This window comes from Pteronotus mesoamericanus, unplaced genomic scaffold (genome assembly GCF_021234165.1).
Source record: "Pteronotus mesoamericanus isolate MK-2021 breed Mesoamerican mustached bat unplaced genomic scaffold, CSHL_Meso_final contig_105, whole genome shotgun sequence".
NCBI classification, from domain to species: Eukaryota; Metazoa; Chordata; class Mammalia; order Chiroptera; family Mormoopidae; genus Pteronotus; species Pteronotus mesoamericanus.
The window spans coordinates 14,848,955-14,874,149 of NW_026555006.1; the positions used below are offsets into that span (position 1 = coordinate 14,848,955).

General features: G+C 37.9%; 1 protein-coding gene and 1 pseudogene across 3 annotated transcripts in view; both read left to right on the forward strand.

The window, feature by feature from the left end:
• The first annotated feature begins 7,741 nt into the window (after positions 1 to 7,741).
• The window catches only part of LEPR (leptin receptor), a 78,788-nt gene continuing 61,334 nt past the window's right edge, over positions 7,742 to 25,195 (forward strand). For all 3 annotated transcript variants that reach the window (XM_054574315.1, XM_054574320.1, XM_054574318.1), the window contains exons 1-2: positions 7,742 to 7,873; positions 8,213 to 8,431. The gene's annotated coding sequence lies outside the window, so the exon portion shown is untranslated. The remainder of the gene's footprint in view (positions 7,874 to 8,212; positions 8,432 to 25,195) is intronic.
• On the forward strand, positions 21,039 to 25,027 carry LOC129069431 (coiled-coil domain-containing protein 62-like; annotated as a pseudogene).

Sequence of the window (25,195 nt, forward strand, 5' to 3'; positions counted from 1 at the left end):
CATCACTCTTTTCCCTTCCAAAGGCAAGAAAAAATCAGAGCAACTATAGCAACATAAAAATCACAAAATAAAGACAGAGATTCATGGTGCTTTTTAGTATCATGATAACCAAAGAGTCTCAAATTGCTCTCATGAAATTTTAACATTTGAGTGATCTTCCACAGCCTTTAGACACTAAGGGCAATGTCTTGTCACTGCTGGTTCCTGCAGAGCATTCGTGCCCTGATCTAGACTGATTCATGCACAGTGAATCTAGAAGTCACAGCAGAGCAGGTATATCGTAAGCTGTCAAATTACTGAGTGCCCCATTGATTGCTTAACTGAATTGGTTATAGTAAAACCCTGTGTATGTATGTTTAGATAACAATCAGCATCAATACCTTTCCTTAAAATTACTTTTTAAGATTTACCAGTTTATCCCAACTGCCTTGAAAATAAGATATATGTGTGTGCACACACATGTGTGAGGCACCCTTAGTTGATTTACTTATTACAATGGAGAATAGACGAGGGCAAAGTAACTATAGCAATCATCACCTTTGGAGGGAAAAAAATTGTTCATGTTATAAAAAGGGCGAATCAATTCTTCTGTGAATATAGGTCACATATAATTTATTGTTTATACTCCCAAACGTCTTCATATAAACACTCTAAGGTTGCAGCACCAACTCATAGATTCTTTGATGTGATGGCGTTCTTAGTTACCACCATTCTAGTCTAACCTCTTTGCCACTCAGTGTCATCCTATAATATTCCTGGTGAACACTTCTTTAATCTGGATTTAAAAACATCTAACAATGAAGAGCTTATCAAGTAGCCTGCTCCATTTCTAAGGGCCGTGAGAGATAGGAAGGCATTACTTTGATTTGGTTTAAATCTGGCTGCCTATGTTTTCTACTTGCTGCATTTAATTTGGTGGAAAGATCTACCACAATCTTCTTTATGATTGTCTTTCCAGTGTTTGAACTAAAGTATTATTCTTGCCTTCTTCCAAAAGTGAATTTTCTTGAACAGATTTGTTTCCCCACCTCCAGAGACTTTTATTAATTCAGCCTGCAATGAACCCCAGGAATTTTGTCTGTTTTTGTAGTGTGAGTTGTGGTTGTACCTGTGTAGTTTCATCAGCCTGTTTTCTGCATGTAGAATTTTGAGGGTCCAGTTGGTTTCTTCCATTTTGTACTCTCTCCCTTTAGTTCCAAGCTTGCAGTGTTTCTCTTGGTATAAAATTCTCAAGAAACTTGTAGACGTCCTGTGTATGCTAGAAGAATTCATACCTGAAAAAATAAGGCTTGCCCATAGATCTTGCCCATCTATATTTTGGGGCTCTGAAGATATCTATGAGTTACGTTCTTGATCTCTTCAAAAAGCCTTTGTGTGTGTGTGAATACTCTGATTTTAGTCTTTCTAAAATATTAGCAAAAAACTGACCAGCTACATTCTTGGCTTTTTGTCTACAGCATGCTTTCTTGGCAATGAATCTTTTAATTCCTACTTATTTTGAAAATTGGTTAAGCTGAGAACTTCCTAAATCATTAAGTCCTGATTCCTTTGCATTTAAGAATTCTTTCCCCAATTTGTCTCTCTCTCCTTGCATTCTACTCTAGGCAACAAGCAGCCAGAATGTATCTTTAACACTTTGTTTAGAAATCTCCTCGGCTATATGTCTAATTTCATTGTATACAAGTTTCACTTTCTATATAACTGCAGGGGACACTTCTACAAAGCTTCCTGCACTATGTAATAAGGAACTTTCTTCCTCAAACGTCCAATACATGTTCGTATTGTACACTTATTTCTGAATCCAAGCCACTTGAATGCCCATATTTCTACCAACAGTCTCTTCGTGATGATTTAGGTATTCTATGAGGTGACGTATGTTTCTATGCCATCTCCCCGCTTTCTTCTGAGTCCTCACTCACAGAGTTGGCAATGCCCATATTTCTATTAACAGTCTAAGACAAGATAGGCCTTTCCCATCATGTTCCTCAAAATTCTTGCAGTTTCTATCCATTGCCCAATCCTAAAATCATTCCCGCATTTTTAGGTCTTTGTTATAGCAACACCCCACTTCCGCTTACCAAAATCTGTTAGGGTTCAACCACAGGAGCAGAACCAGTAAGAGATACAGAAAGTATCTACTATATCTTTAAGGCAAGAGTGCCTAACCTCTGGGATGTGGACCAGTAAGGGTATGGGCCTCCTCGGAACCTGGTCACACAGGAGGTGAGCTTGAATGTAATGTGCTTGAATCAGCCTGAAACCATTGCCTTGCCCCCAGTCTGTGGAAAAATTGTCTTTCACAAAACTGGCTCCTGGTGCCAAAAGGGTTGGGGACTGCTGTTGTAAGGCTTATGTGATTGTAGAAATGGGTCTCCAGCAGCATTGATTATCACCTGAGAGCTTATTAGAAATGAAGACTCTATTGGTGCTTTAAATATTCCTAGTTTGATTCAGTTGCACATTGAAGTTTGAAAAGTGCTGTGATTGCCTAGTTTCTTCTGTTACCCTGGCTCTTGGCTTACTTTTTCTGCCATACTTCATGCATGCAGGATTGGCTTTCCTCCGTACAAATCTGAAAACATAATTTTTGAAGTAAACGTTTTCAACATTTAATTGTGAATAGAGATGAGAATCTAAATGACCTTCATATTTCACAGGACCTTCAAAGTTCTTCCTACTAGACATCTTTGTACTTTCTAGTTATACTTTTCTGAACATACCCTGTGCTCTAACTATACTACTTGCAGTTCCCGAAGGTACCGTGCCTTTTCCTCTCTGTGCCTTTCTTTCCGCACTCTGTTCCCATGCATCAAGTGCCCTACACTGACCTGGTTGAGCTACGGGAATCCTCGCTTGATTCCTCATGGAAATAAAGGACCCAATGCCATTTATCTGGGTTAATTGTTTATGATATGTAAAAGCCATTGATTATCTGTTAAAGAAACCATAAGTGATCAAAGTATGACTACTCCAAAAGGTTCCCAGGGATGTTATGAAGATTAAATGAGAAAATAATAAGCAAACATACTAGAGTACTAGGTAAAAAGCACTATTTTGAAAGCATTATCTTGTTACTTTCATGACATTTCAGATAGGTTATAATTATTATCATCTTCATTTTACAAAATAGGAAACAAACAGAAAGATGGTAGGAACTAATTAAGGCCTCATCATAAGTGTGCATGAAAACTCAGCAATACAGTGGCCCATGCGTATAAAATAATGCAAAGTCCTTTACGAACTTAAATGTTAAGAGTTGTGTGGTAATTACAGAAATAATCAATAATTATAATTATCATTTCATTTTAAAAGGTTTCCCAAAATACATTTAGAACACCATAGACAGGGTGAAGTGCTGTTTTAATTAAATTATATTCCAACAAATCTTTCTGAGTGTCTGTGGTAATGGATATCTGTGCTTTTTTCCCCTCACTTCCTCTTCAGTACGATGACCCTAATTTTACTTTGGGGTACCACTTTTTCCTCGCTCTGAGTTATTTGGTTGGGGTGAGATCAACTCTCTTATAGGTGACTAACACCTGAGTAGTCATCATATTTCAACTCATTGGCCATCAGCAGTGGTTCAGGGATGGGCCCATGATCCAAGTAAGTCAATAAATGAGACTTGGTTTGGTAGTTACTAACATATTGCTTGATTATTTAAGATTGTAAGAGTGGAAGAATGAGGAGGAAAGTCAAACAGGGAAGCAGTGAACCAGGAGAGAGTGGAGTCATTAAAATCATTGTGAAGAGTTTCAAGGAGTGCTGTATCAGTATTATAAAGTTAATAGTTGAATAAGGTTTATGTTTTTAAAACTAACAACTAAAATACTTGGACAAAATATTTTAAGTAACTGCAACTCAGTCATGATTGATTGTTCTCAGCAGGATCTGTATCTGTGTAAATGGGCGTATTATTGATCTTTTTAATAAAAAGAGAAGATATGTGATCTCATTATTTTCTTTTTTAAAATCAAATTTTTCCTTTTAGTGATTTTTTTTCTCACTCAAGAAAATACTGAATAAGGGTGTTAATCTGTTTTGCTGTAGTAAATCCTATCTTCTTATTATAGAGATCTTTTTCAATGTGGTAATAATTGCCTAGCTATTTGGTAGTCATTTATTTATCTATTCACTTAACAACACTTTTTCCTGTGCCAGAGGGCATGAGATTCAAAGGTGTCCTATATACTAGAATATAAATTCCATGGAATCTCCTGACTCAGAGCCTGGTACCTACCAGATCACATGATCAGAAATCTGTTCATACAGATGTAGAGTGCATTTCTGTATTAATTTGACCATGGTAGGTTCTGAGGAACCATGTTTGGTCTTCAAGTATTGCCTATGAATTGAAGGCTTGGATCTCTAATTCTTTTCATTATAGCAGTTATTCCTCATAATGCCCAAGTTTAATGATACTTATTTTTAGTAGTTCACAATGAAATAATTAATTTTACTTAGTTTTGAATAATGACACCCATATTCCACAGTGGACAATGATTTTGGTTCCTATTAGTTTACTAACTTAGTGGGTTGAGTGGTGGCTTCCCCCGAAAATATGTCCACATCCTAAACCCTAGAACCTGTTATGTGGACTGTACCTCTTCTTTTAATATTGTTACCAAATAGCAATTGGGGTAGTGCAGCCTGCCACCAGCCTCTAGGCAAAATTCCAGAGGCAAAGCTTTAGTGACAAAGGAGTCTTTATTCAAAAGCTTCCCAATTTTGGAATAACAGCTTTCCATAAGCACTGGTTACTTAAGCCTATCAATTAAGGCTAAACTCTTTAACATTCTAGTTTCAGCTTTAATCACTTAAGCCCATCAATTAAGGTGAAACTCTGACACCTGAGTTCTCCTACCATTTCCCCCTGTTTTGATTATTTTGTTTCTATAGGGTTAGTTTACAAACTAAAACAACATAAGATACAAAAGTACAGAATTTTGGAAGAATGGCAGGCTTCTGCCTCATGGGTCGTCTCCTGCAGGCCATCCAAAGAAGAGCCCTGCCATCCTCTGCCAGGCCAGCCTGACCCGAGGCTGCACCCAGAGTTACTTCCCATTCAAAATACAATCTGCTAGGAAACGCAGGCCACTGCAGCACAATTATCCAGACATCCTTGAGGAAGAGAGCCCGAGAGCCAGAGAGAGCCTGTGCCCTGCCATCTGAGAGCCCTTCTTTTATTTCAGATCTCCTGGCCCATAATTCCATGTACTCTGGAGACATTCAGCTTCTCAGCCAATCCTTCCTAGACTGTTTGCCATTGCCTTGGGCAAACTCCTACTGCCCTTTCCTACTCCTTCCCAGGGATTTGATCAGATGTCTCTGTATCATATTGTTTCTGTTAAAAGTGTTTTTGTAAAAGATGAATTGTTAACTAATATGTTACCTGTGGATAAGGGGCACATTTGTGTAAGAGAGTTCCAGGAACTACCTGTATTTTTGCTGTGTATGATGCTCACCCAAGTTTTAGTACTAATACCCATGTATAATTTGCATCCTTATTTTTACCTCAAAAATTTGGGCAAAAAAAGGTGTGCATTATACACGGCAAAATATGGTATCTTTGGGGTAGGAGGCTGACTCCAGCAACCAGATATTCTGATTCTGGGAGCCTCGCTAATTCTCAACAATAAAAACTGGACCTCCAGTTTGACCTGCTTTGAGAGAACAGTCGGAATGAACTGTGCTGACTTATACATCCAGAACTGTCAATCCCCTTTCCCCTGAGTTCTTTGTTCTGCTTTCCCTCTCACTCCCAAAAAACACCCTGCAGCACTGAAATGTTAAGATGGTCTTTGGGACGGGAGTCTGCCATCTTCTCAGGCTGCTGGCGGTGGTTGAATAAACCATCCTTCCTTGTACCACACCTGCCCCTTGAATAGTGGCTTTCCAAGCAGCAGGCAGCCAAATCTGAGTTCGGTATCAGAAACTTACTTGGAAAAAGAAAAGGTCTTTGTAGATGTAATTAAATAAGAGCCTTGAGATCATCCTACATTATCTGGATGGTCCCTAAATCCAAAGACAAGTGTACTTATAAGAGACAGAAGAGAAGACAGACACAGAGAAGAACATATGAAGATGGAATCAGAGGTTGGAGTGATGCAACCATGAGTCAGTGAACTCCTGGAACTACCAGGAGCTGGCCAAGGCCAGGGAGGATTTTCCCCTAGAGCCCCGGGAGGGAAAGCAGGCTTGATCATGCTTTGACTTTGCACTTCTGGCCTCCAAAACAGTGTGAGAATAAACTAAGTTTGTGGTCATTTGTTAAGGCAGGCCTAGGGAACTAATATGCTATTTTATACCAAGTATCTAATTAAGGATTTTGCTGTGTTGTTTTATTTCATAATAATCTCGGAAAGTCAGTATCTCTACTCCAATTCTTGTCTCCAACCAATGGAGACATCTGTTTCGTGAGGTTTGATGAAAATCAAAAGTTTAGTGCTTCTGGGTTGTTTTTCCCTACTGTAGATGCCCCAGGAAGTCCATTCAGTGTACAAATATGAAATTTCTGAACAAAGTAGCCTCAACAAGTGGCCTGGAGATTCAAATTTTCTTTAAGAAAAGTGACACTTGGCCTGGGAGGATATTTCTAAGGGAGGAAAGTTCCATTTACAAAGCCCCACAAGTCACTGGGTCAGGGAGCTAGGATACGTTGCTTATGGCCCTTTCTATCTCTGGGCTCCCTTTCCTCTGTGCCTCTGATGCCTCTTCCTATGGGGGTGTTACACAAGTTCATTTCTAGAAACCCGTTGAAATGAACTATCCACCCCGCCTAGAGTATGTCCACTTCTCTGTATTCATTCTTCCTCCCCCTGTTGGTTTCCTTTGCATCACACATCACAGTTGGTGTTTGTATGAACTTGCTTATCTGTTGGCCATAAATCCAAGTTCGAGGAACGTAATAATTCACTTGGCATATTGTTTGGTACACATGTCCTCAATAAAAATGTCCTCTATAAAAATGTATTAATAAATAAACAAATCCATGGGCGAACATTTTGAGTGGAGAGCATGAAAATGTCTATTTATTGGCTACTTTGGGGTTGAAATCGGACTGTTTCAAGGACACCCTTTTTGTTGTGGTTACGTCAAAGCCGTTGAATTTCAAGATTGAAAGGTAAGTGGTCATTTAGTTCAACTCCCCACTTGATGCACAAGTGGCCTCTTCAGCCTTCCTCCCAAGTATGACCAAAATGGTTGGCTGAAACATCTGTGGTTACGGAAAACTCAGTACCTCACTATTTCTGAGCTTTTCCATTCGCTTTCCTTTCCAACTCCTCCCAGTCCCTGAAATCTTTATGGTAGCATTTTCCACACCTAATGGAGCAGGGGCCTGGAAGTGTAGAGGTGGGAGCAGGGGGACTCCCAGCTTAAGTCATAGTCTGAGAACCACTGGCTTCAGGCGGCGCGTAGTAGCTGATTGCAGGATGAAGTAGTGGCGCCGCCTTCCCGCTGGGTTCACCTCCGGGCACGCAGGGGGCCCTCCTTCCCATGCTCCCGGTTCTCCTCCCCCAGGCCCTCGGCCACAAGCAGCGGAATTACCCGCTGCCGTCCGGGGCCACCTGCGCGACTGCCCTCGCCGCTCAGGGTCCGCTTTTTCCGCCCCAGAGACATCGTGGAGAGGGGGGCGTTGGCGGTCAACCGCCTCTCCCTCCCTTCTTCCCACCGCATCCATTCCGCCACCCCCGCAGCCCCTCCTCCCCACACACTGCTCTCCTCTGTCAGGAGTTGCCCGGCTCCTTCTGCGAGGAGTTTGGAGCCGCCCCGCTGCACAGTCCACGCCGGCTGAGCGTGAATCACGCAAGTGCCAGAGCTCCGGCGCAGTCGCCATCTCCGCTGCCCTTTTGGGTTGGACCCCGGAATCGAGGTGGGACCCGTTTCTATCTACTCCATTCCCCTACTGCCACCTCTTCCGGCTCAGGGCAATTCCAGGAGCCGAGCGCTGGGGCGCGCGTGGCCGGCGCGCAGCCCGTGGGTTACTTGGGTACCGGGAGTTAGGGGCAACCCGGCTATGCCACCAGAGAGGCCAGCGGCGAGGGGGCGGTTGGAGGGGCCCCGGAGAGCTCTCGGCTTTCCCGGAGCAGGGGATCTGGAGGCCCTGGAGGTGAGGGGGATCGGGGCGCAAGGCTGAGGGCAGGCAGCCGAACCTGGGCGCACCTGCCGGCGCCACCGAAAGGACGTGCCAACTGGCCAACTTCTTTTCCAGGTCTGCTTCCTACTTTGGAAACTGAAGGGACTGCGCCGCAAACCAGTAAGCTGTGGGGTCTGGAGGAAGGGTTTATTGGTTTGGATGACAAAAGAAAACAATTGTGTCGTAGACCCGAGCCTCTGTTTTCCACCTTCTCCTGCTGTCCTGAAGCTAATTAAAAACAAAATAACAAGAAGCAACTCCAACCAAAGCACTCATTTAAAGGGATTTGTAGAGGTAAGAAAAAGAGACCCAACGGGGGAATCACTTTGGAAACATCAGGTATGATGAGGGTGGCTAAGAAATTGTGGATGCTATATTTAGGACTTGTGTTTGCAAACAGAGGATGACACTGGTTCTCCTAAGTCTGAGGGAGTTCCTTATAGTGAGGGTTGGTTCGAGTGTCCTCTGTTACCCTTATTTACATAAATACTAAAGTATAGTGAAACAAACATAGAGCTTTGGAGTTGGAGTCACAATTTTAGTATGATTTGCCATTTATCTGTGACACTGGTTAACTTCCCTGAGCCTGTTTCCTCATTGTCAGATTAGAGGGTTGGATTAAGATTCTGATGGCCTTTAATATCTAAGATGTTTCCCAATTAAAAAATGTATAATTCTTGAACTCTTTAACATGTGAGATTCACAATTTCATGACGTTGCTCTTAGCAGTTTCATTTATATACATTTATGATGTATACCTTTGGGGTTTTTCAAACAAATTAAAGAGAAAAACAAGGGTTCAGAAATATATAGTCTATATGTAAATATTTAGCTCATCTCTCATGCTACCTTAAAGAATCATGTTAAAAAAAGAATCATGAGTTCAGTTGTAAATCAGCATTTGCAACACTACAACAAAAACGTGTGGCTTCAGCATAGTGCTTATTCCCTTTCAAGTATTTTACATTTGGAATGCATAAAAATTGTTCTGGAGGAAAACAAAAATTTCATCTTTCCTATCAATTACTGATTTCAAACAGTGTTTGTTACTTTTTAGCATAAAGTTGTGTGCAGAATATTAAAAAAATGGTTTCAGCCCACTTCAGAGCCTTTCTGAAATTAAGCTCGGGAGCAGAGATGCCAATTTTAGTAATGCATTTTAGTTGCCTTGGAATTAATCCCAGAAAAGAGCAGAGGTTAACTAAACCTGTAAGCCAGAAATTAGGAATTGACACACACACACATACAAAAAGTTATACAAGATAAAAAGAAAAAACAACAAACAACTATTGATGTAAGCAGACAGAGAATGTTAGAATGGCTTTTGTTGTTACTTGTAATTCAAAATTGTTTAAGACTTAGTCATCTGTCATTAGGACAGGTTTAGAAGTGGTCTGGCTCTTTTTGGTGGCTTTGATCTAAAATAATATGCTTCCACCAGCCTGTGTGCTGTATGCAGTTTAGGGGAATGGAGTGTATTTGAAGTACTCATTTAAGAACACATTTCAACTTAGTTTCAGTGCCTTTTGCTTTTGGACTGGAAGTGTCACCAATCTATCACTCAGGCATTTGTCTTCCCTCATATCCTCTGATGAAGTAGATGATTATCTCTTTGAAACAGATGCTCAAAGAATTCAGCTAATTGTTGAATGAACACAGAGTAGTGAAACTTAAATACCCTGGCTTCTCGTTGCTTGTTGGAAAACATCTGGAAACAGTGGATGAATCTGACTGCCCATGATCTATAGCCAACTCATTCATAGTTTAAAATCATCATTATGGTTGGCAGAAGCTCTATTCCACTTTTGTAATGTGGGGATTTTACTCTCATGAATTTACCAAGAAAAAAGTCATGTCTTCACTCTTAGAGCACTATTATATAATCAAATGGTTTTTGTCTGAAGTGCAATGTCTTGGAAATAAAACTAAAATATCCAGGAAAAAAATAAATTATCTTGGCAGTTACTTACTGTACTGCACTTTTTCATACTAAGAGCCAAACAAAATACAATTATAAATGAAGAAAATGGCTTATGCTCTACTTTAATTCATAAGATTTTATGTGATTTACAAATTCTGCTTTTAATTAAATCAGAAAGGCACAAATGTTTGCCTATTGGCCAAACCTAGTACATACAACTTTTTGAAGTGTCAATCTAAATTTGGTCTGCTTAGAATTTGGAGTATTTCTTCTAAAATACTTTTTAAAATACTGTACAATCGCGATATTATCTGTTGTCTTTTCATACACATGATCTTACTAATTAAATTTTTTAACACTTTGAACTATCACATTTATAGGGAAAAGTCTCAAAAAATAAATGCACTCATTGACAAATAACATTATGGATAATTGTAAGTCAGATACCCCACTATTTACCATGTAAGAAAAGGAACATTGCTAATACTCTGAAACCTCTTGTTTGTTTCTTCCTCATCACAAGTTTTTTTTAAAAAATTTTGTATGAATATAGGAGGCATTCTTTCATAGATTCTTTTGCTTAAAATTCTGTTTGTAAGGTTAAGCCATTTCTTTGATCCCCTTTAAAGCAAAAATTTTTTAAAAGTTGCTTATATTCCTTCTTTCCAGTTCATCTCTTCATATTCTTCAACCCATTCTTAACCAATTCTTTGTTTTCAATACTCAGCCAAAACTACTCCCATCAAAGTCACCAATGCCACCATCTTTCCTAAATCCAACAGTCAGTTGTCAGTGTTGACCTTATTTTCCCCATTGGTAGTATTGTCACAGTAATACTTCCTTATTGACTTCCGGACACTATGTATTCTTGATGTTCCTCCTTCACTGGCTACGTCTCCTGTGCTGGTTTCTCCTCTTCTCTCAGAGGTTTTGAGCTTAGAATGCCTTAAGATTTAGTCCTTGAGAGCAATTTTCTCTCTATACTCTGATGATATCATGCAACCTCTTTATTTTTTTCTGATTTCTATATTTTTATACTGATGACTCCAAAATAATAGCTCAGTCCTTGAATTCTTTCCCTGAAATTCAGACCTCTCTATCCAACTGCCTATTCAGCATTTCCATTAGGATGTCTAGTAGACTCCTCTAGTTGAACATATTCCAAATGGAATCTTTATCTTGCCCAAGCTCACTCTATCTGCACGCTTTCCCTTCTCTGTCCTTCAAATTGCTTAGACCCACAATCTTGGAGTCACTTTTTATTTCTCCCATTCCCTTTTGCCTCAGTATGTCAGATGTAATGTGTCAGGAGATCTATTTTTGCTCTATCTTAAAAATAAATCCAGAGCATAATTACTTCTCATTACTTTCATGGTGTGAGCTGGTCTGAGCCGCCATCATATCTCAAATGGATTGTTGCAAGGGCCTCCTAACTGGTCTCCATGCTTTTATCCTTTGCCTTCCATAATCTATTTTCAAAATTGCAATCAGAGCTTTTGTTTTTACAACACATGACAGATCATGTCACTTTTCTGCTCCAAACTCTCCAGTGGCTTTCTAGTTCATACAAAGTAAGAACCAAACTCCCCACGATGGCCTACAAGGCCTACCTGATTTATCTATCCCCTCCCCTTCCCCTGTCTGATCTCATTCCCTACCGTTTTTCTCAGTCACTCAGTTCCAGCCACACTGGACTCCTTGCTATTCCTTGACTATATTGGAGACCATGTTTGCACTGGGGCTTTCTCTGCCTGGAATGCTCTTCTTCCAGATATCCACTGGCTTACTCTGTTAAATGGCTTACTCTTATAAATGGCTAACTCTGTTACCACCACTTCTTTTAAGTCTTTGTTCAGTTGTCTCCTTTTCAATGAGGTGTATGCTGCTTGTCGTATTTGAAATTGTACAACCTCTTATTCTCTCCTTTCCTTTGCCTTTCTCTATAGTACGTATCAGCTTTTGAAATATTGTATGACTTTTATCATTTTTTCCTGTATAATTTCTAGCAGAATGTAAACACCATGAAAGCAGATTTTGTTTTGTTTTGTTTTACTTACTAACGGAGCCATAGTACCTGAAATAGGGCCTAGCATGTAAGAGGTGCTCAGTGATTTTTTTGTTTATTGAATACTGTTGCTGACTGTGGCTACTGTATATTCATTTTTATTGCTGGATATATTGCATTGTGTGAATGTATCTTTATGGTTTACTGATTCTGATTACGGATAATTGTGCCACCTCATTCTCTGCTGCAGTATGGATCAGTACTCCTTTCCTTTTTATGGCCAAATAATATTCCATTGTAAGGATACACCACTTTTTGTTTAATGTGTTCATCAATTGATGGACATTTGGGTAATTTTCACTTTTTGGCTATTATGAATAATGCTGCTACTAACATTTGTGAACAAGTTTTTGTGTGACTATATATATCTCCTTGGGTATACTCATATACCAAGGAGTATAATTGCTGAGTTTATGGTAACACTATGATTAATATTTGAAAATCTGCCAAATTGTTTTTCCAAAGTAGCTTTCATCATTTTACATTCCCACCAGCAATGTACAAGGGTTCTAATTTCTCTACATCCTTGTTAACACTTGTTATTGTTTGTACTTCTGATTATAGCTCTCCTCGAGGTTGTGAAGTGGTATCTCATTATGGTTTTGATTTGCATTTCCTGATGACTAATGACAGCGAGCATCTTTTCATGTGCTTATTGGCCATTTGTATATCTTGTTTGGAGACGTGTTCTTTGCCCAGTTTTTCTTTAGGTTATTTGTGTTTGTATTTTTTGCTGTAAGTGTTCTTTATGTACAGATAAACATCCCTTGTAAAATATATGATTTGGAAATATTTTTACCCATTATGTTATTTGCTTTTTTATGCTTTTGATGGTATTCTTCGAAGCTCCAAAGTTTTTAATTTTAATGTTCTTTCATTTGGGCCATGTTTCTTTGTCTCTTCATTTTGGTGGCCACCCTGTGTTTGTTTCTATGTGTTTGGTAAAGCTGTTATGATTGCCTGTCTTTGTAGCATGGCCTAATGTAGTAGGTGTCCTATAGGGTCCAGTTGTACAGCGTCCCCTAACACCCAAGCTGGGGACTTTATATGGGCTGAGTACACCCTCCTCTTGTAGTTGAGCCTTGATTGCTGTTGGCAGTTCAATGGGAGGGATTTACCCAGGCCAGTCAGTTACAAGGACTGACTGTGACCGCTTACCATCAACCTTTGCCCTCCATGGAGAATTAGCTATGCAGGAGCAGGGTGGTAGGGCTTCAGTGTGGCTTGTAGGTGTCCACTGGGTATGCAGGCCCTAGGGTTTGCCAGGTGGTGCAGGCCAAGGTCAGCCCCCACCTGTGTTTTGCCTGGGGCTACCCTGCCTGAACTAAAGAGCAACCTGAGAAGGCTGCTACTTGTGCTGGACTTGGAGATTACCAGGGGAAGCCAAGCTATGAATCCAGGCTGGCTGCTGCTACTGTCCTGCCTGGGGCCACTTAGCAAAGGGTAAGGGGGCTGTGTTCACTGAGGCCAGCTGTTGCTGACTATTTGAAAGGAGTTAGGAAGTTGTGAAGCATGAGCTAAGACCAGACATTCATATAGAAAAGACACTGCAATCAGCTGTATGTTGGGTGGGATGAAGCCTCAGGTTATCTTCAGGGTGGGGTAAACAGTGTTAGCCAGGTTGGTGGAGTCTCAGATATGGCACCTGCCTGCTGGCTCTGTGGCTCTTCCCACCTTTCTCTCTAGGAGAAAGCTATCCCCCAGTTCTGGTCTTGATACCAGATACTTCAGATTCTCACCATGCACCACTGGTGCCTCTGGAGCCTCTATTCTGGTTCTGAAGAGCAAAGAAAGTGAGTCTGAGTAAGTTCATTTGTGGGTTCTTTAAGAGGAGCTTCTTGGGGCTCCAGTGTTTTCTTCCATGGACTTATTCTCTTCTGGTTTTTGCAGCTAGAAGTTATGGGGACTTATCTTCCTGGCACTGGAATCCTGGGCTGGGGGGCTGGTGTGGTGCTGGGACTCCTCTCTCCCAAGATATCCTTCCCAAAATTTTCTCCACCACACATGGATGTGGGAGCAGCCCTTTTTGTGTCTCTGCCCCTCCTACCAGTCTGAATGGATGTGATTTCTTTAATTCCGTAGTTGTCAGACTTCCATTTGACTCAATTTCTGACAGTTTTGAGTGTTGGTTGTTCTATAATTCAGTTGTAATTTTGCTGTGGCTGTGCGAGAAGGGGAGCTGTGTTACCTATGCCGCCATCCTGACTGGAAGTCACACTTTTCAATGACAGTTTACATTTAATATTATTATGTATTAGTTTCAATGTACAGCATAGTGGTTAGACAATCATATACTTTACAAAGTGTTTTTCCTGATAGTTCCAGTACCCAACTGGCACCATACATAGTTATCACAGTTAGTGACTATATTCCCTATGCTGGTGTTTACATTACCATGACTGTTTTGTAGCTACCAATCTGTACTTCTCAATCTTTTCTCCTTTTTTACCCAACCACTAAATCCCCTCCCATCTGGCAACTATTATTCTCTGTTCTTTGTGTCTATGAGTCTGTTCCTGTTTTGTTTGTTCATTTATATTTTTCTTTAGATTCCACATATAAGTGAAATCATATGGTACTTGTCTTTCTCTGACTGACTTATTTCACTTAGCACAATACTCCCTAGGTCCAGCCATGCTATCACAAATGGTAAGATTTTGTTCCTTTAAACGTATTTTTCAATTAGGGTGTTTACACTGTTTTTTTTTTTAAAAGACGTAATGCTATTATACACCTAACAGACTATGGTATAGCGTAAATATAACTTTTACATGTGCTGGGAAGTGAAAAAGTCATGTGACTCACTTTATTGAAGTGGTCTGAAACTGAACCCACAATATCTCCAAGATATGCCTGTACTGCATGTTTTATTTGAAAGAATTGTATAGTTTTAGCTTTTAGTTTAGGTTTTGCTGCTGGATATATTTGTCCCAGCAATATTTGTCAAAAAGACCATTCCCTATCATTTTATTAACCAATGTTACCCCATTAAATTCACTATATAAAAAATAAAGAAAAAAGAAATAAGGCCATTTTTCCCCCATGTCTATGCATCTTGTCAAAAATCAGTTTGTGAAAAATGTAAGGTTTTATTTCTGGAATCTCAATTCTCATTCATGGATCTATATCTCTGTCCTTGTACCACTACCATACTGTGTTGACTACTGTAGCTTTGAAGCAAGTTTTGAAATAGAAAGTGTGAAGCTTTCAACTTTGTTCATTTTCAATATTGTTTCGGCTATTCTTAAGTCATTGTTTAGGAGGGAGTGTTAAAAGACCCATCATCTATATGGATTTCTGCCTTTTCCCTGGTAGTACTCTGAATTTTTATTTTATATATTTTGAAGCTACATAATAATATACTATTTGAGGTTATATTATAAGATATATACACATTTAAAATTATATATTCCTGCTGAATAGGAGCTTTCATCAATTGGAATGACTCTTGATTTGCTATGTTTCTGCTTCTGTAGGATTAATTCAAGAGATTATTTTAGAATGCATGTTTACATATTTAACAACCTTTTAAAATAGTTCTGAATTAGGGTTATCTTCATACTACCTATTGACTTCAACGTAAAAATGAAATATATCTATTCTATAACCTTTGAAATCTGACATGCCAAGCTTAAACATGATTAATGCCATTATAATATTTTCAAGTGAATTTTAGTAAGTATAAGAAATATCAGAGACAGAAACGCTGGATATGTAGTAAAAATCATTGTCAGATTTAAATGCCATGAAATTGGAAATTGTAAATCTTTTTTAGAATTGTGAACACTTAACATGTTTAAAGTAGGCTATGGGAAATTTGGGGGGATATTGATTCTCATCGAAGGAAAGCTAGCAAGTCACTTATTCTTTCATAAAATTAATAGGCTAGATTTTTCCCACGTATACAATTTTATATAATTAAAGTCTCCCCCCAAGTTCACTTTCAGTTAGCATGGGAGGGTATTTGCTTGGTCTTTGAACTGTTGAGGTAACCCCCTCAGTGGGGCTACAGTTGTGGCTCTGCTTAGCACAGCGTGGAGACTTGCTGAGAAGAGAGCAAGGCTGTGGGCAGCCATTGCACAGTGGGCTGTGGATGATCTTGAAGGAGAGGGTCAGGCATTTGAGAACTAGTTGAAAAAAATTTGTGTCACCCCATGGACTTATTAAATCAAACTAGAGTACTATGCACTATCAAATGAAAATGGCCTACTAGAGACTCTCAAGGGACATTGTGGTATTAACATTAATTTTAAAGTCTTTGCCAATTAGTAGGGGAAAATTTAGAAATAAAATAATCTTACAAATATGTATACATATGTGTATAATAATGCATGAAGAAAAGAGAGAGAGTAAGGGAGGGGAGGTAGGTGAAAAGGGTGGGGTGGGGAGAGAGGGAGGGAGAGAGAGGCTCTATTCCTGGGACAATAATTTCTATAAAGTTTATGGGAATGTGTAAGTGTTTATCTGTTTGTACTGGATAAGAGCTAAATGTTTGAGCCAGAAAGAGATTCTCATGAGCTTCTATAATGGTATTATAATAGGCTTGAAAAATGTGAACTCATGTTTAAGAACAGCTGTTACCAAATATCTATTTGGGGAAGGGATAGGACAACTTAGTTTTTCTCAGAATTACATTTTCTTATTTTACTTTAGCAGCTGTTATTTGGATGTTTAAGCCTATGAAAATTAAGGAACTATAAACATGAGATAATTGAACAATTAGATTTTTGTATACACCAACAAAATTTCTGAACCAAACTGGTCAATTATTAGGAGGTGAAATAGAAAATAAATGATAAACACACACATATAGTAAACAGAGAGAAAGTATGTTAACATCTTTATAATAAGCTCCCAATTATTGTAGTTGCTGTAATATTATTTAGATGTTACTTTTTGGATTTTGACATACTTAATCATATTAGACTCACCCAGGAGGTAACTAGGTATTTCTAGCCACCTGAGTGTCTTGCAACAACACTGTTAGTCACAGGTTTGATTTGGGGGATAAAAGGTTTTTGCACAGAACAAACAGGATGTAAATATATTCTTTCTATAAAAAAAACCCAGTCATCTGCACAAGTGGTCTCATGGTCTTTGATTCCAAATTTGCAAATCAGTTCTCACATAGAAGTTCCTATTGTGTTTTATTGATATCTTTTTTTTTTTTTTTTTTGGCAGGTCTTGAATCTCCTTTTATAATACTTGCAATATGCTTCATTCTTCAAACGGGCATTTAAATCCTCACTTTCCTTTGGAATCTATTATGATTTCACCAAACTAGAAGCAATTTCTCTGATTTCTCCTAATTATCACTCTTTCTAGGTAGTTGTGATTCTTTAAATCTAGATATTGTGGATTTTTAGCTATTTAAAATGCTATTTCACTAACTATTTCACAATGCTTTTTCATCCTTTAGAATATTTTGTACCTACTGAGAGAGCTCTTTTAGGAGTTTTTAAATGATGATTTTTGTTTAAATCTTGTCACTTTCATAAGAAAGTGTAACTCAAAGAAATTGGTTAAGGAATTCTTTTTTTATATTCAGAATCTAGTTTTTTTTAAATCTCTTTGCAGTTTGGTGTTATTGGTGTCCGTGTTTTCCCAAATAATATCATACTCTGGGTTATGAAGAATATTTGTGATACAGCACTTTATAAAAGAATGCTTCACTCTTGTTTCTGAGATTTTCTTCTAGGTTTGTCCATTTTGCAAATTTTATGGTGGGTCTTTATTAATATTATCATAAGATGTCAACATAAGGTTTCTAGACAATACTCAGGGCCCATATTCCTTCATAAAATGGTCTTTAATTAGGTTGCTGATTGAAATATTGACGGGTTAAAATTGTCCAGTCTGTCGTGAGGCAAGTGCACCACTTTTTGTGTGTGCAATCAATGACAAGCATATCACAGCTGCCGCCAGGCCATCAGTGATTGTAAGATGACATCGATTTAACAAAGACCCTGATGTCAGAGATGTGAAAATATTGTGAATCTTAAAATAGAAGAAATACAACACTATGTTCTTCCTTTGTATTTCTTGGAGTTCAACTAAAATTTCACTATGTGAAACTTTAGTTGGCCCTAGGACTTTTAAAGTAGCTATTTTCTCTGCAATCTCATAGCACTTTATTTAATTAAAAGGAGATAATTATTTTGATGAAAAAAATTCATGCATATGACTACAAAGACCTACTGTAATATAAGATCGTTGTCTCCAGGCCCACTACTCTCACTTTGCTAGTCCTGATCCTGAGAACAACAAACCTGATGCATTTCTGGTTTTGGTTCTTAGACCCGTGGCGACCTTTCTAAGGCTATGTAATACATTCAGACTGCTTTTTTGTTTCGTTTAACAGATACCGTGGTAGAAGAGAATTTAGCTTCCTAATTTCACCTTCTTTCTTTCAGCCCCCTCTACATATAATTATATTAATTTTCTGAGCTTTTTTTATTGGTACATTGGTAATTTCCACCACTATTTCTTATTACATTCACTACAGCTTCTCTTGACCCTCTAAGTAATGAGATTGGGCTATTTCATCTTTTGCCTTCCCACTATCCCTCCTTATATAATTATACCACCCAAATTTGACAACTCTGGTGAGCATATTGATAATGTTATGTTTAGTATTATAATTAATTAAATCTTTCATTTAGGTGCATTGGTTGAGCCAAAAATATAAAATATCAATAAATTGGGGGGTGTTGCAAATAAATTACTTTTTGTTGTTTAAAAAGTCGATTTTTTAAAATGGAGTGTTTAAATCTAACATTTGCTCAAATTTATGGCGTATTTTATTTTGGTTCATTTAGATCAGGACTTTCTGTAAAGCATTTTTCAATTAAGTTTATTTTTTCTTATTGGGAGAAGACATGTGGGCCTTCTTCATTATATCCTTAATTTTCAGTTTTTTACTCATTCTTTTATTTTTTAGACTCCATTTCATTCTTCTTTTTAAAGACCCCTGAACTCGTATTCGTATTTGGAATAGTGGCTTCCATTTTGAGCTATGGCTTCCTTTTTTCCCTTGTTCCATTCTGTGTTTTGTTCTTTTTCCTGCAGCTTCAGAATCATATTATGCCCTGAGTTGCCTTCATTCCTACCTTCCTCCAGCCATTTCCTTTTGGGGCTGCCTGCACTCCAGCCGCTGTCTGCACTGGTCATTCTTAAATCTGCACAGACATCAGCTGGGCTGTAGTCATCCTTTCCTGAATCTATGTTTTTCTCTTTCTTGGTTTACTACTCATTTTTCTGGAATACATAAGGGTACTTCTGAGAAAGAGTTTCATAGGATGTGAATTTTATAAATCATTGCATTATTGAAAATATACTGGTTTTGCTCTGATACTTGCTTGACTGGCTAATAGGATTTTAAACTGTAAATGATTTTCCATCAGAAACTACGGCATTGTCCTCCAGCATTCAGTGTTTGGGTATGAAGCATTTGGTTCTATTCTGTTTCTCATTCCTTTAGTGATATATCTTCTCTGGAAACTTTTCCTATCTTCTCTTCTTTGCTTTTCTGAAATTTCTTAATGATATATTTAGAAATGGATTGGATTGTTTTCTATTCCTCCTCTGTTTTTTGTGAACTAGTCCCCTGACAGTTAGAGGGAGTGAGATTTGGCTGCTATGAATTGTCTATAAGGGGATGAAGAAGTCAGATATTACCTATACAGAGCACAATGTCCTCTTCTTTTAGCCCCTGTCACTCTTTGTCCTTTACCATTCAGAACATCTCCAGGGTTCTGCCTAGTAAATTTGTTTCCTCATTGACAGCAGGGAAGAGAAGGTCAACTTATTTGTTCAGTTTGCCATCTTGAATCTGAAGTCTTATGGTACTTTATTCGTATTGATATTATAGTACTATTACATGTAAAACTCATAAAAATAATGTTGCTTAAAGTAAATTATGATGTCATTAACTTTTAGTTTCTAACACCTTATTTGATAACTTACATTTTATCAAATATTCAGTTAATATTTAAATGTGTTGATTTAGGTACAGATTTTTAAATTACATTGTAGGTAAGATGCCTATTCTGACTCAGATTTGACTTCAAATTTTTGAATTGTAGCTGATCTCCCTGCATTTTCAAGGAGTTAATTTCAGACAAAATCACACAGTTAGAGTCATGTCAGTAATTAAACTACTTAAAATGATGTTTTCAAAGTGACATGCTATGTGCCAGGATGATGGAAAAATATTTTCTTTAATTTCAAAAATAATTTAAATTTTTAAAGCTACTTGATGGGAATAACATAACCAATTTCTATCCTAAGTGAAGAAATTAAAGTAAACACACTTAAAATGACACGGTTATCACAAATAGACCAGCCAATATTTATTTTGTTAAATTTTAACACTTGAAGGAATAGTGTTTTTCATTTATATTTAAATGAAATGCTTAAATGTTGTTTAAGTGAAAGATAGATGGGCACTTCTGCCGAATAGTAAAAGCAAAAATTAGTGGCAGATGGAGTTTATTGAGCTTACTCATTAAGGCAAAGAATTGTCAGAATTGCTTTTCTTACTCATAAACTTTTCTATAAACCTAGAGACTTTATGAGGTCATTGGAGTAAGTTGTGAATAATTTCTTTCCTGCCTAAATTTCTATTCAAGTACTGATTGAGACTATTGTATTTTATATTTAAGTAGAACTTGATATAGAAATATAAAACAAAGAGAATTCCCTATGATAGAAGTTAAAGTTTGATTTTCTTCTGAAAACCCATAATATCATAATTTAGTAGAATGTATATTTTGATTTTCCTTTTCTTTAAAGTTTATAGTAATCACTAAAGAGTTAGTGATGAGTTTAATAGGCTTACTGTGCTTAATGTGTTATGCAAATTGAATTATTGCCTCCATATGCAGGCATCATGGATGCATCATTTAGATCAGACTATGGGTGAGTATTTATTTGCTTCAGAAAGACTTCTTCAAATATATCAGTTAAGACACATTACTCCTTTTAATTGTCAACATAGAATGACTACATACCAGGGGAATGTTAGGCAGTATTATCTCAAAATCCTCATAGCTTGGTGTCCATCAGTGGCTCAATTTAGGGATCTAGATTTGTGGAGGATTGCCTAAGGAATGAGCACTCCATTGTTTATCTGCATTAGAAAGGACATAGAAACCATAAAAAACAACCAGTCACAAATGAAGAATACAATATCTGAAATGAAGAATACGCTAGAAGGAATCAACAGCAGCAGGTCGAATCAGTGATTTAGAGGTCAAGAAAACAGAAAACACCTAAACTGAGCCACAAAAAGAAAAAATAAGGTAAAAAAATGAGGAAGGTCTAATGGACCTCTGGGACAACATCAATTACAACAACAGCTGCATTGTAAGGGTATGGAAGGAAAAGAGAAAGCAATGGGTCAAAAATCTGTTTTAAGAAATAATGGCTGAAAATTTCCCTAACCTGATGAAGGAAAAAGACACACCTGTCCCAGAAGCACAGAGAGCCCTAATCAAGATGAACCCAAAGAGGCCCACACCAAGACAAATCATAATTAAAATGGCAAAGGTTAAAGATAAACAGAGAAACTGAAGAGTAGCAAGAGAAAGACAGTAACCTGCAAGGGAGCTCCCTTAAGCCTATCAACTGACTCCTCAATAGAATGGCTTCAGGCCAGAAAGGATTGACATGAAATATTCAAAATGGTGAAAAACAAGGACCTACAACCAAGACTACTCTACTCAGCAAGGCTATCATTCAAAATTGAAGGTGAAATAAAGAGCTTCCCAGACAAGAAAACACTAAAGGAGTTCATTGCCACCAGCTCAGTAGTACAAGAAACTGCAAGGAGTCTTCGTTAAGAAGAAAAAAGAAAAGGAATGGAACATAAGATACAAAGAATAAAATGGCAGTAAATAAGTACCTATCAATAATTACTTTAAACATAAATGATTAAATGCTGATATCAAAAGACATAGGGTAGCTGAATGGGTAAGAAAACAAGATACTGTCTACAAAAGACGCACCTCAAAACAAAAGATTCACACAGGCTGAAAGAAAAGGGATGGAAAAGGTATTTAACGCAAATGGAAAGGATAAAAAAACTTGAGTAGCAATACTTATATGAGACAAAACAGACTTCAAAACAAAGGCCATAACAAGAGCCAAAGGACATTATATAATGTGAAAAAGATCAATCCAGCAAGAGAATATAACCCTTGTAAACATGTACCCAACATAGAAGCACCTAAATATATAAAGCAAATCTTGATGGACATAATGGGAGACATTGACAGTAATATAGTAATAGAAGGGGATTTTAACACCCTATTGACATCAATGGATAGATCTTCTAGACAAAGAATCAACAAGGAAACAGCAGCCTTGAATGGCATACCAGACCAGATAGATTTAAGTGGTATTTTGAGAGCATTCCATCCAAAGCAGCAAAATATACATTCTTTTTAAGTGCACATAGAACATGCTATAGAACAGATCACATGTTAGAACACAATGCATGCCTTAATATATTAGGGGAGATTGAAATCATATCAGGTATCTTCTCTGATCACAATGCTATGAAACTAGAGATCAATTACAAGAAAAAAACTGAAAAACACTTGAAGTCATGGAGGCTAAAAAGACATGCTACTAAACAATGAATGGGTCAACAATGAAATCAAAGAAGAAATCAAAAGTTACCTTGAGACAAATGAAAATGAACACACAACAACCCTAAAATCTATGGCTCACAGCAAAAGCAGTCCTAAGAGGGAAATTCATAGCAATACAGACGTACCTCAAGAAGCAAGAAAAATCTCAGATAAACAATCTAACTTACACCTAAAGGAACTAGAAATAGAACACCAAACAAGACCCTAAGTAATAGAAGGAAGGAAATAATAAAGATTAAAGCAGAGATAAATGACATAGAGACTAAAAAAAATTTCAAAAGGTTAAAAAAATGCAGAGCTAGTTTTTTTAAAAGATCAGCAAACTTTAACCAGACTCAAAGAAAAAGAAAGGACCCAAATAAATAAAATCAGAAATGAAAGCAGAGAAGGAACAACTGACATCACAGAAATACAAAGGATTGTAAGAAAATATTATGAAGAACTACATGCTGGGGCTTGCTTGGGCCAGCTGAAGGTATGGGGCTTTGTAGCTCTGGGCTTGACCCTGCCACTCTGGGCTTGCGTGCTTCTAGCATTTTTAAGGTGATGTTGAAGGAAACACCTATGAACCTTTCTGCGACTTCCCAGGCAAGAACATCAGGTCCGGAGTTGAGATTTCCACTACCTAGAAAAAATGGAAAATGCTACAGTTGCTTTTTGGAGAACTGAAAGATTGTGATAAAGAGCTTAATGATATGGCTACAGTATATCAGAGACAACTTCTTTCATTGGAGAAAAGGATTGGTAGAAAGTGTTGACTTTGGAAGACCATTGCAGCAAATTAGAAAGTGAACTACATAAAAGAACTGAAATAATAAGGTCACCATGAAGACGGTAAAAATCCCTGATTCTAATCAAATGGAATGCAAACAGCTTTTCAGAAGATTCAACTACAGCTTCAGGAAATGGTTCAAAAGGCATCCCATTGCTCTCTCCTCTCTGGAGTCCTTGAGGACAAAGATATTATTGAGGGAGTCAATCGCATTGCAGACTGTTTGGGTAATTTTAAATTGTTAGAGCGTGCATTACATGATGCCAAGATGGTGGAGATTTGTACTGTGAAAGAAAAACAAGACTATAAGCAGAAACTGAAGAACCTTAAGATTGAAGTCAATAAGCTCAAAGAGGATCTAACTGAAAAGACAACAGAAAATAATGAACAATTATTTCTGTGAGAACAATCAGCGAGAAGAGATTATTTGCTGAAGCAAGAGATGAGTTACCTACATGATAAATTGGTTTTTACTGCAAAAGAGAAAAAAGGAAACATGAGTTACGTGTATTGCAAGTCAAAGCAAGAACGTACAAACTCAGAACTGCATAGCCTGACACAGATTTACCTAAAACACCCCAGTGATCTGTAGTGTCTTAATTTCAATGTGGAAAATTCTTAGGAATTAATACAGATATATAACTCAAAGATGAAGGAATCAAAGCCCTGGAGTCCAGAGTTAGTGGAGAAAAAGATTCTTGGTCTCTGGGAGGAAAACTCTAGATTGAACCCAAAAACAAAAGTATATTGTGCAAAATCCATGCAAAATTTTCTAAAGGTAATGCAATTGAGATTCAGACTGAAGAGAACCAGCTCTCAGGAACATTAACTTCATCTGATGAAAAGCCGTGGCATGATGTCAATATTTACCTCATCGACTGTTCTGGTTCAAAATGACCAGAAAAGCTGGATGCTGAATGCTAAGATCACATGAAAAGACTTGGAGTCTAATGTTGCCATAAAAATGAATCCTGTCTGGGTGAAAATTATATGTGTGAGTTCAGGTGCTGCCACTTGAATAACTTCATCATCAAGGCCCCAGGCCACATGTTTGACATCAAGTGGATGAGTATTTTCAAGCCTTCTAAACTGCATAGAGTTGTTCGCCACAGGTGTGTGTGGACTTGTGCCAGTGGAACAAAATACAGCTTCTCCTCGAGTGAGCTGATTGTCACCCAGCATTCCTACTGTTTGGGTTCTGCCTTAAGAGAGGATGAGAAATTGGTAGAGTCAGAGTCCTCTTCTGATAAAAAGAATTCATCTAAGATTTTTTTAGTGAACAAAGATGCAGCATTGCTCAATGAAAAGGATGAGCTTTCTCCCACAAGTCATTGTCAGCGTTTGCAGGCAGAATCTCTTCAGATAGTTACAGATCTGAAGCACTCTGTTTCCCCTCAGCTCTGAGAGTCTCAGCAGCACTGCCAAACATAGCTTAGAAGTCTCAGAAGAGTCAGCTCAAATAAACACCTCTCAGTAATTGAAGAAAACAAAATACTACTTCAATATTCAATATTCATGGAAGCAGATTTCTCATCTATGTGAATAAGCAGGAAGCAGATATCAATACCTAATACTTACCTTTGAAAACATAAAGAGGATTGGAATCCTTCATAAGCAACATTTCATACTGAAGCGGAGCAGAAAC